Raw genomic sequence first — 10834 nt, forward strand, 5'->3', positions numbered from 1 at the left:
CAACATTAGTCTATTTAACTGTCTATAAATTACATCATATCTTTAAAAAATCCCCTTTGTTTATTTGACTTATTGGCAAACAATTGTTACATAATTGTTTATATCAGTGTTTCACAACCACATTCGGAGGAACACCAGCTCTGCACATTGTTCCAGTGTCTCCTTAACCAAACACACCTGATTCAGATCATCAGCTCATTAGCGAAGACTGAAAGACCAGATATGGGTTTGACAGACAAAGAAGACATCCAAAACATGCGCTGTTGTTGGTCCTCCAAGAACATGGTTGAGAAACCCTGGTTTGTATCATTATTTATCATTGCTCAATAAATTATATTGTACATAAATAATAGTCCTATTAAAAATAGTCTTTGTTTGTAAGTATGATTGACAGTTGACTGCATTTTTCAGCCATTAAAAGCCTCTATTTAAATGATTTAGGCGCATGGTCCAAATCCACTTTTGCTATTTTAAGGATGGAAAAATACAGGTTTTTTGTCCAACTCTTTTCCTAATGAGTTATGGGTGTGTTTTGAGCATAACATTTATTAAACCGGAGTTACATTTCACATTTCCTTCATGGCAAATTTGCTGTTTACATGGCGGACTTTGTAGGCGGGAAAACTAAACGCTTCATTAGAGAGAAAATGAATTGAATGAATGAATTTGCTGTTCAAATAATGTGTCGCAAAACATGAAAATTAGAGTTGCCCTGATCTCAAAATAGCAACAAATCACACCATGCATGTCTTGCACTTTATTGCGCCGGGTGTATGATAGGGCCCAGAGCCTATTATATTGACTGGAAGCTAAACCCAGCCAATTTGAATGTTATCACTCGATTGAATGGCATTATTAGTAGTTATCAGATGATATATATTATCATCCATCCACATGGTTAATCAGTTATAGATCACATACGGCTGCAGCCGGAAAGTAACGAGAATTATTTATATTATTTATTAAATTTTCCATTAATTGTATTTTATTAACTTCTACCTCTACCCCTACAAACCCAACTGTCACAGTTATGTAAAAACCGATCTGGATTTGGAGTCTTCTCTATTAGTGTAGTTGATTAACCATGTGGATGAATGATAACAGCCTTCTGAGCTTACTAGTAGGCACAGAAGGCCCCTTACAGGCCCATATTTATCAGCTGATAACCACTGATAGTGCCCATTCTATCGAATGATAATATTCTAAGTGAGTGCTAAACCAGCATTGTCATGAGAAATCCTCATTACGTTTGAAAGAAGACATCAGCCAGATATTCATCACAACACAAAGTGAATCTTTCAAAGATTGTAACTTAAAAAAGATCATTAGAGTGGCTGACTGTAGTATTGGTAACCTACCAACCAACAGTAAACAAGGTAAGCATAATGGAGTGGGTATAATGATCACTATATCTAAGTTTATTCTGCAAATGCATTTGCATCTTCCATTATTCACGTAAACCCTCTCAAATATGCGTAAAAATAGTTTGTGAATTAAGGGATTTAGAATTGTGTTATTTTTATCACTTGTTTCTCATTCAATACAAAAACAAAATGTGTATTAACACAGGGAGATAGAAAGTCTGATTTTTGTTTTCCTCAGTGGACATTCAAACCAAAGCTGTGTGAAGATGAGACTAATCCAAGCTGAGCCCGATTTATGGTTGTTTTTGCTTTTATGGGTTACTTTTGGTGAATTCCCAGATGAGTTACAGTAATACAGACAGAACTCTGCTGGTTTATTGATTTTATGTAAATTTTGAAATGTATAGCTGACTCACAGCAGCCATAGCTCACCACTACTCTTGTGATATTGCTCATTTAAGCTATTCAATCAAATAAATAATGTAGCCTTGGTGCAAATTCTTTCTCAGAACCTTTTTCTTTCACTGTAGGATTCAACTTGCAGTCAAAAGAATAAAACGAGAAATAAAAAAAAACACATTGAAAACGATAGATTAATCAATAATTTATTAATTACCCATCAACAATTTTTCTTTTCATGTGTGGCTGAAAGACAACTTCGATGAGAATTAATATACAGTATTTTCGGTACCACTTTATATTGTGGCCTTAACTTATATGTACTTACATAGGAATTAATAGTTTGTTACATGTACATAGTGTAAATACATGTATTTACTGTGTACTTATGCTTGATTAAATACATGTATGTAAATACATTTGTAAATACATGGTTGACCATCCCTTACACCTTAACCTACCCATGCCACCAAACCTGTCCATAACCCAACCTCTATCTAACTCAAAAGCACCACAAGTGTTCTCAAATACATTATAAACACATTAAGTACATTGTATTTATTTTTTTGATGTAAGTACGTAGTAGTTAGGGACACTTAATATAAAGTGGGACCGTATTTTCTTGTGTGTACAGTACCGTGTAGGCACAGACCGTACAGAAAATCAAATAATTAGGCATCCGACTTATGCGGTTCTCTGTGAAATCTGCAGCTGTATTGAAAAAGGCAACTGAGTTGAAGATGTGTGAGTGCTGGAGTGGTTTAGTGTACTGTTGGCATCGACTCCGCTGTGGTCTCAGCCACCTGCAGCCTCCCCAGGCACACACAGATTAAAGCAAGCTCACAGTCACTCATGTGTGTTCCCCATGGACAGGTGGGTCAGTATGAACCCAGCAATAATGGAGAAAAAAAGGTGCAACAGCTCTCAGAGGGCACTGTGGGTTATCAGAGTTAGGTGCTGCAGGACTCTAGCTATATACTCTCAGTAGACACTTTATCAGCTACAGCTGTCCAATTGCTTATTAACGAACATTTTTAATCAGCCAATTGCATAGGAGCAACTCAATGCATTGAGTCACAACGATGTAGTTAATAGAATCTGTGGATGTTCGAACCAAACATCAGAATGAGGAAGAAATGTGATTAAAAGTCGCCATGAAACTGAAGTTAGCATAGATTTGATTTAAACAGTCCTGAAATGAGAAATAAATGTAGAGTGGTGCATGATTCCATCCTTTTGGGAAGTTATTGGATCATTGGCATTAATAACAAAATGGAGGAAGGTTGACAAATGGACGAAAGCAGTGCAGAAACAAAACACACCCTGGAAGCCTTGCCCTAAAGGCAGCTTTTTTGAGGGGGAAGGGAAGGTTATGATTATTGATTAAAGGTTATGAGAGCAAAAATAATGAAATGCACAGATACTGTAATTATGGGGTTGACGACAGGGGTCGGATCAAAATGCAACTTTATTAGAATAGTCAGGCATGCAAAGTTCAATAGGGGAGCAGACATTAACATGTGGATAATTTAAAGATTAAATGAGGTAACAGGCAAAAGGTCAGGGCAGGAAGCAAACAATCATAAACAGTATAAGCAAACAAAGGGTCAAAAACAGGACATGGCAAGGCGATGAAAAAATAAACATTACAGTGAATTCAGACTTTGAATGTGTGTGTGTGGTGTATATATAGTCCATGTAATCAGTCACAAAGAGCGTCAGCAGTTTAATCGGGAGTTGAACTGTAGGGAACGATGGGATATGTAGTCTAGGTGAATGACAGAGTGTTCTCCAGTGAACCACAAGGGCTACATCACGATTACAACAGATTCATCATTTTTAACAAGTAAGAAGACTACATTTAGACTTCATGCTGACTTTAAGGAAGTTAGATTGTGTTATTGGCTCTATTTCAAAAATTTCTTATGTATTGGGATTTTCACACACAATCATCTCTTGGATTATCAGAGGTTGGTCAGAATAAGAGAAAGAATCCAGTCAGTAGCAGTACTTCAGTGAGTGGCAAAAATGCTTTCTTAATATCTGAGGTCAGATGAGACTGACCAGACTGATTCGAGATGGCATCTCAAATAACTTGTTTGTCTAAATTGCTGTAGAGAGGATGACCCTTGTCACAGAATCTAATCTTTAAAATATATGGACAAACAAAAAGAGGCAAACTGAATAGAACTTGTGTTTCAGAGTTTCACGGTAAACTAAAACAGTCTGATTTTAAAGCTACTTTAAACCTAAGAATAAACCTAGCAATTTCCAGGTAAAAACATATATACTCTTATTTTAAATGTGAATTGTTAATTTATGGTCTATTAACAACCAGTCTACAAATATACTAATATACATATAGTAGTAATTTAAGGCACAAATCAACCTAAAATAAAAATTGTTTAAAATTGCCATTTTTTTGTCCCAAACCACTGAGATTTTCTTTCATCATCTGAACACAAATTAAGATATTTTGGAATAAATCCAGGAACTCTCTGAACTTCCATAGACAGCAAGTCCAGAAAGGTACTAAAACATTCTTATTTTTAAAGCTAACCACTGAGCCACTGTGCCATTCCAGTATTTTTCCATAGCTCTATATTTGTCCCAATGTATAGTCACCAACGAACAGCAGGAAAAAGTACTTTCACTGATGGCATTAAACTCACTTCAGACTCACTGTTACAAGGATGCATGTGACGCCTAAACATTGAAGATTTAGGGATGCTGTGAATGGCAGCCTGTGATTGGTGCTTGAGCTGATGGCTGGCAGACTCTTCACTCTGACTGACGCACATCATGTCTCTGTTTTAAACCTCTCTAGCCTTCTTCAGAAACCCATGTCCATTTTATCACAAAATCCTAGAAGAAAAATCACACCTTTGAGGATTAGATACTCTCTTAAAAATAGAGGTGTCAGGAAATTTTTTTCAGAGAGGGTTTCATGATGATGCCAAAAAGAAAGAACTCTACAGTGAACTTTCTTTAAAGGGCTCCTATTTTACCCCTTTTTCAAGATGTAAGAAAAGTCTTTTGTGTCACCAGAATGTGTCTGTAAAGTTTCAGCTCAAAACACCTATCAGATTATTTATTAAACCTTTCAGAATGTTGGATTTTCAGCTCTGAACAAACTGTAGCTTTTGTGGCCTGTGCCTGTAATGCTAGTTCTCTCCGCCGACAAAGGCTGTGCAATTAGGGGAAAATATCTAATAGTGATTTTTTTTGACAGATATTGTGATTTCGATTTGATTTCTGATCTTATTTTTTAGTCAAGCTTCAGCTCAATATTCTATATCATAGCTTTGTACTGCTAAAATGCAGCGAGTGTTATTTAAAAAAGGAATTAAAAATATATTAACTAACTTCAACTATTATTTAAATTTGTTTACAAATAGTCAAAAATTAATCACTATTTTTTCTCTAGAGCAAACAGTAATGAGTTATGTTAGTAGTTAGTTATCTCCTGGTGCCTTCATGATGTTTTTTTCATATGGTGTAACAGCTACAAACAACTCTGAAATTGTACTTAGCTGTTGCTAGCTACTAGATTGAGTGTCACTGGAAATATTTTTTAGTTGACGTTTTAGCAAGACAGTCCTCATGTAGCCGCCTGTGGTGCTTTTTTAGGTGCTGGTTGTTGTATTTTCTTGTGCTGTGGCTACAATTCTGGGACAGTTCTGGTTTTGTTTGGTGTCTGTGACTTACACAATTCTGATTGGGCAGAACGAAAGTGTGCTCACTCAATTGGCTAGTAAGAATATCACACACAGATGGCAGTCACGCATTTGCTCTGCGTGGGGAAAGTTTTATAATCTATATACATTTCATATCGCAGCCTCTTGTGATTAGCTTATCACAACATTTTAAATCGCGATTCGATTTTGAAAAATTGCACAGCCCTACCACCCACCATTTTCACGTGCCTGTCAGAGTGCGCCTCAACCTCCGCCTCGGCTGCTTCAGATAAACAGCACAGTGAAAGACATGAAGGAAGCAGATCTCAAGTAACGTTTGTGAGAAATACTACAGTAAGAACTTTCCCAATAATTGTGTGATGTATTTGTTGTGGAGTTGCAACAATGAGTCACCTATGACGGTAAATCAATGTCAAAAATAATAGCGCTCAGCTGTGAGGTTTACCCACAAGGAGAAGTGAACCGTGGGCAGATTAAAGGTCTATACGTGAGAAAACTACAGCTCGCGCATGCACAGAGGATGTTTACGGGTTCTGAACTCATCCACCGTGAGGTAACGAGTGCTCATGAGCTAGACGTAAACCCTTGTGCACGCACATCATCATCTGTGTGCATGCTGTAAGCTCTCGCACCTACAGCACACATGTGCAATCAGCTCTCTTCACTTGCTCGCTGGCTATTCTTTCTGTTTGCGCAACATTTTTTGGATTTTTGGGAAATGGGTAACCAATAGCATTTGAGAACAAATAAGTGAAGTTTATTCATAAACTAATTTCGAGAGGATCACATGCTTATGATTTATCACGGCCAGTCTTGCATTTGCCAATCACTATCTTCCAATCTTATGAGCCATAAGCTACTATAAATAGCCACAGTTTTCAGTTCACTTTATCTTCGTTTGGAAGAAACCCCCCTCCTCCCCTATTCTCCTCCTTTACCTGTGATTGGGTGGCACGGCGGCCCAGTGGTTAGCACTGTGAGCCCCACAGCAAGAACACTGCCGGCCCTGGTTCCACATGACCGGTGGGTGTTTCTGTGAGGAGTTTGTATGTCCTCCCCGTGTCCGCGTGGGTTTTCCCCGGGTTCTCCGGTTTCCTCCCACCATCCAAAGACATTCAACATGCATAACAATCAAGCTTGTCTAATCCCTTGTGTTGCCTTAGCTACCGCAGCAGGGGAGTTCTGAGATTCACTGAGCTCAGGCTCCCCTCTTGCTCTGCCAACAGGAGGAAGCCCCGGGCTCGAGGAGCCCTTGAGCTCGGGGCTCTCTCCCGGGACAGCATGCCAAACAAGCTTTTGTAAATCATCAGCTAAGTGTGAACTCTTGAAACCAGTAATAAACAAATAAAGTCCTGCTCCAAGACAGACAAAAATCTAAAAGTTTCATGCGAGCAGAGAGAAGAGTCAACAAGCAAGCGGAGAGAACTGATGGCGCACGTGCACTGTAGGCTTGACCTCGCTTGCAAGAGCATACATCGTGCGCACAGATGATGATGTAAGCGTGAGGGTTTACCACAAGCTCACTAGCGCCTGTTTCTCACAGTGGATCAGTATTTATTTAAAAAATGTATTGTGTTTATATCATATATGCCAGTGGACGCACTATACCTACACAAAGTTCTGTCCAAACAGCGTACAAAAGATGATTTTCATCATATGTGCCCTGTAAATAACTTTTTTCATAGTGTGAAGAACATATTAATTATCTGCACAACTTCTTTCCCACTATTGACCTTATTCTAAAATGCGGAAGTGCGCCTGTTTTCGCGATTGTCTTAGAACTTCCGATTCAGTCGCCTATGGGAGAAATGACTAGAAATAATAAACGGCAGAAAATGGCCAAACTACTTACTCAACAAACAAATGTTTGCATGACTACACAGACCAAGTAGCATAATATAATAAGAAAATATTAAATTGCAACATCAAGCAGCGTAACGAGCAGTTGTTAACGTCAAAAAATGAATGGAAGTGAATGTGACCGGAAGTCGCGAGACAAAAAGATTCAAATGGCAGCGCCCACTCGTCAGCTGAGAATAAGGTGAATAAAGAACCTTTAGTGGGAGTATATTTACTTTTATGTGTAGATTTACACACACACACACACCCACCCACACACACACACACGCACACACACACACACACACACACACACACACACACAAACACACAGACGCACACACACACACACACACACACACACAAACACACACACACACACGCGCGCGCGCACACACACTCAAATGAACTTTCCTATTATTTGTTTCCGAGCAAAAAACACACATTTCAGGTGATGACTAATGGTGTCAGCAAAAAAAAAAATCTCACACCCATCAAGTTTTTAACAGTTGCTGGACATCATCAATCCATTACAAGCAGCGCAAGTGTGAGTGTGCGTGTCTAAAGCATAAAAAAGTCATGATCAGCACTCTTGAGTTGTCACTTCATACACATACAAACAGCCCTCCTCATGCATTTTTAATAGCTGAACTGAGCAGGATGGCATATAAGGAGAAGACAGACAGACTGTTGTCAGGGAGCGAGTGCTGTGAAGCAGCTCATGTCCAGAGGCTCATGGGATTTATCTGTCAGATCATCTTAACACACAGAGATGGACAGGACAAGGTCATCCGGATATCACCTCTGGACACAGGCTAACCCATCGGCGGCAGCAGTAGCAGCAGCTGGGTGAATGAATGCCTATACCTTCTCTCACCCTTTACAACCTTCACCAAGTAAAACTCAGAGAGAAACTGAAGGAAAACACCGGGAAACTTTTGCAGAGTAACTAAATGGCCAAGTCAGCACACCTTGTCAAAATGGGGAGTTAGTAAAACTTTAGGAAGGCAACAGTTTGCACGACTTTTACATTACATATTTATCTATTTTAGCAAATTGATGACCAATTTGATCTCAAAATTTGGCTTTTTGTTTGGCAATAAATATGGCATGGTGGTTCAGTGGTTAGTGCTGTCGCCTCACAGCAAGAAGTTTGCTGGTTTGAGTCTGAGCTGAACCAGTTGGCATTTCTGTGTGAAGTTTGCATGTTCTCCTTGTATTGGCATGGGTTTGCTCCTGTGGTTTCCCCCATAGTCCAAACACATGTGTTATAGGTGATTAGAATAAACTAAATTGGCTGTAAATTGTGTGTGAATGAGTGCGTATGGATGTTTCCCAGTACTAGGTTGCAGCTTGAAAGGTATCCGCTGTATTAAACATGTGCTGTATAAATTGGCGGTTTATTCCACTATGTCTTTAGTTTGGACTGTGGGGAAAACCGGAGCACCCAGAGGAAACCCACACAAACATGAGGAGAACATGCAAACTCCACACAGAAATGCCAACTGGTCCAGCTGGGGCTCAAACCAGGAACCTTCTTGCTGTGAGGCGACAGTGCTAACCACTAAGCCACCGTGTATAGCCCATTTTTCTTAATTTGCTAGTGTTTTTTGTACTTACCTGTGCTTTCTTAAATTGCAGCAATTAAATTTGAGCTCTCTAGGCTATGATAAGAAATGCTTTTAAAACAACCAGATTTAAGACATTTTTGGGTTTACTTAACCTAATGGTCAAATTGTTGTTTAGACTTGTGTACATGTTTGATCAACATAACATTTTGATTAAGACAAACTTTTAGATGAACTTAAAATGTTAAGTTTAGTTGACTAGAAATACAGAGTTCTTATAATCTAAAAAATTAAGCTAATAAAGCATTTTTGCCTGTTTACTGAAAATTATTTTCAATTTATGAAACTTTAAAAAGACCCCCTTGTGAATGTAGTTAGTTAATATGTTACAGCAGGGAAAATAAGTATTGAACACGTAATTTTTTTCTGGGAAAAATATTTTCTAAAGGAGCTGTTGACATGGAATTGAACCAGATTTTGGTAAAAACCCAAACAATACAAACATAAAAATAAAACAAAACTAAAAAAGGAGTTGGGTGTAATAACAATGAATGATGGTTCTGTTTGTCTCGTCTATCAAATCTGAGCATTATTTGGTATTTTCTATCGGATTCAAGTCAGGTGATTGGCTGGGCCATTCTACAGCTTGAATTTTTTTCTTTTGCCAATAAAAATTTTCAATAACGAAGGGCCGAGTGTTGCTGAACAACAACAAAGAGATTTCAGCTGCTGTCTGGGCTTTCGCTAACTTTGTGTTAACTTTGTGTAACTGTGTTATTTTTTATTTTATTATGCAAAACTTAATTTGTAAAATAGATTTGTTTTCTTTGGATATATGGTTTTCTTTGGTTGTTTCCAACATCTGGGAAAAAAATAAAGGCAATAGCACCTTTATAAATATGTTTTTTGAGAAAAATAGAAAAATATTTTGAGAAAAAATTCTCCCACTGTATACACTGATTCACAAATGATGAAATAAACTAAAGCAAATTTAAATTAAATAATATAATACTTCCCTTGGTGGTGGAAGTGGAAGCTGATAGAACCTTGATATAGTAAATAAGCAACACAATCGCATTTATATTTTCTTAAATGTTACTTCAATAAATAAAACATAAATATATCCAAATGTTCATTTTCAATTTATATTTCATGATTATTTCCTTGACTCGGCCCACCAAAACTCATTTAACTAACTCCACAACGAACCACCAGATGTGTTCATTTGGTGCAATTCATCATTGGTTCTTGAGGCTTCAGAATGTGGACTTGCCAGTGAAGACTAAGAGAAAAGAGGCTGCGATGGGACTGAAGGGACTCTTAAATGCTGAAGAGGGAAAGAGGGAAGTGCAATTTGAAATATTTGGAGGCAATCAGCTCTCTTTGAAATGAAGACAGCAGCATGTGGAGATGTTTTTTTTTACATGTGGACACAGCAGCCCACTGATGGGTACTTGAGCGAGCCCACGCCGTGAGCCGCAGACGTGGATCTCACTCGCCCATATGACCTCACTGATTTGCCCTGCCGTTTAATGAAGCCCCTCGGCCCAAAGAAAGTCGCTTCAATCGCCTCCGTCGCCGGCTCATAAATATTTATCTCATCAGTGACAAAAGGACTTGCTCCCTGTCATTATGTCCTTTGTAAGTCAAATAGAAGTGCAGCGTATGTGTGTGTGTGTTTGTGTGTGTGAGAGAGAAAGATGGATGGGAAAGAAGAGAAATCTCAACTTTTGCCATTGAAAATTGAGCAGAGAAGTGATTTCTGACCTTCAAACTAATCATAAATGGCATCAAATTGTATGCATGCGATTTATTATTGCAATTACAAAATAGATGCTGAGTTTACTACAACACTATAATCATAAATAACATGTACAGTGGGGTTCAAATGTCTGAAGCGGCAGTGTAAATGATGTTGAGCCAGCAGAAATGATCTCGTAGGAGTGAGAGGTAACAACAAAAATTT

The sequence above is a fragment of the Danio rerio genome, chromosome 21 (assembly GCF_052040795.2).
Source record: "Danio rerio strain M-AB ecotype USA chromosome 21, GRCz13ab, whole genome shotgun sequence".
Classification (NCBI taxonomy): Eukaryota; Metazoa; Chordata; class Actinopteri; order Cypriniformes; family Danionidae; genus Danio; species Danio rerio.